The sequence below is a fragment of the Solanum dulcamara genome, chromosome 11 (assembly GCF_947179165.1).
Source record: "Solanum dulcamara chromosome 11, daSolDulc1.2, whole genome shotgun sequence".
Lineage (NCBI taxonomy): Eukaryota > Viridiplantae > Streptophyta > Magnoliopsida > Solanales > Solanaceae > Solanum > Solanum dulcamara.
This window is the reverse complement of record NC_077247.1, coordinates 44,000,365-44,002,603: the sequence shown is the minus strand read 5'-3', so window position 1 is coordinate 44,002,603 and position 2,239 is coordinate 44,000,365. Positions and strand designations below refer to the sequence as shown.

At 34.6% G+C, this 2,239-nt stretch overlaps 1 pseudogene; it reads left to right on the top strand.

Annotated features, from left to right (window-relative positions):
• Positions 1-289: 289 nt before the first annotated feature.
• LOC129872608 (tetrahydroberberine oxidase-like) lies at positions 290-1,878 on the top strand (annotated as a pseudogene).
• The last annotated feature ends 361 nt before the right edge of the window (positions 1,879-2,239 follow it).

Below are 2,239 nucleotides of genomic sequence, written 5' to 3'. Positions count from 1 at the left end.
TAATACGAAAAACACGATATCAAAAATTTTAATATAGTATAATAATTCGGTATATACCATGCATATCCACCCCTACCTTAATATAGACTAAGGGAGTATATATATACTTTTCTTGCACGGAAAAAATTGCACGCGGAGTTTATTTTGCTTTTTTAAAACTAAAAATATACCATGTGGTCTTAGGATTTGAAAATTGAAACTACTTACGCCCCTTAGCTAAAACTATAAATAGAATTTCTCTGTTTCCATTTTCTCCATCATCAAAAATTGCAACAAAAAATAATCAATTATGACTAGTTTCAACAAGTTAATAATCTCTCTTTGTCTCAATTTGCCTTTCATCATCATGGGCCTACAAAACTCATGAGGACTTTCTTCAATGCATTTCTCACAAAATTATGAAATCAAACTCAATATCACAAGTCATCCACACACCTAAAAACTCTTCATATTCAACCATATTGAACTCATTTTCAGATAACCTAAGGATAACCTCCCACTTCAAACCATTAATTATTTTCACTCCTACGAACGAATCTCAAATCCAAGAAGCTATACATTGCTCAAAGATACATGACCTACAAATCAGAATTCGGAGCGGTGGACATGATCATGAGGGACTTTCATACATTTCTCAAATCTCCTTTTTCATAATTGATCTTAGGAACCTAAGATCAATCTCCATTGATACAAAAAAAAAAGACTGATTGGATTCAAGCTGGCGCAACCCTAGAGAAAGTATATTATAGGATCGCGGAAAAAAGTAAAAAAAATGGCCATAGTTGTTAGGGTTTTCCCAGCTGTTGGTGTTGGTGGACAATTTAGTGGTGGAGGCTATGGCATGATGTCACAAAAATTCGATACTGCTGCTGATAACATTATTGACGCAAAATTAATCGATGCTAATGGACGAATCCAGGTCGAGAATCAATGGGTGAGGATCACTTTTGGGCTATTAGAGAGGGTGGAGGGACTAGTTTTGGTCTCATTATATCATGGAAGGTGAAATTAGTTGATATTCCAGAAAAGGTAACTGTATTCAACGTGACACGAACGTTGGAACAAAATGCAACTCAACTAGTCTACAAATGGCAACATATAGCGGACAAAATTGATGACAATCTCCTCCTCAGGATTTTCCTGAAGAGCAATATTGAATCTCCATTCAGGCGTGGGCAAAGGACTATCTATGCCTTTTTCACTACAATGTTCGTTGGAGGAGTAGATGAACTCCTCAGCGAAATGCAAAAGAGCTTCCCGGACTAAGGTTAGTGAAAGAAGATTGCATTGAGATGAGTTGGATAGAATCTACACTCTTTTTTGCCGGTTTTGCTAGGGGCACATCACTTGATGTGCTACTTCATCGGAATAATAGCGCAAATAATCAATAATACTATTTCAAAGGGAAATCAGACTATGTCCAACGACCAATTTCTATAAATGGTCTTGAAGGTATATGAAAACTATACAACCAATTAGGCGAAAACTCGGGCGTCGAATTACAATTTAGTCCCTACGGAGGAAAGTTTAGTGACATCTCAGAATTTGAAACTCCTTTTCTTCATAGAGATGGAAATATATTCATGATCGAGTATGCGGTGTTTTGGACGGAAATGGAAGATTCTAAAAGAAACATAGCTTGGAGTCGAAAACTTTAAGTATGTGTCAAAATCTCCTAGCTCTGCTTATTTCAATTATAGAGATCTTGATTTGGGAGTGAACAACAAAGGAAATACAAGCTATGCACAAGCAAGAATTTAGGGAGTGAAATATTTCAAGAACAACTTTGATAGATTGATGAAAGTGAAGACTAAAATTGATCCAACAAATTTCTTTAGGAATGAACAAAGTATTCCTCCTCTATTATCTTCAGCTTAATGGTAACTAATTTATGTACTCTACAAATATAATGCCATCACCGGTTGTCTAAAAATAAGGCTTTTTAGATAGTTCTTTTACGTGTATAGTGTATACTATAGTACTGAAAAATAAATGTAGCCACGATGCGCTTCAAAGATTGTGTAGGAATGAACAATGTTTTTTTTTGTTTCTTAAAATGCCCCTTTTAACAATAAAAATAACATGAAAATTGATGATTCATTTAATTAAGGGAAAAGGCTCGTTAAGGAACTTTCAATAAAGACTCATTTATGTCATTTATTAAAAGTTTGGCTCATCTATGCTATTGCGGTTTAAGAAAAGGTTCATCTATGCCATTAATTTTTAACTTTATTTTTGC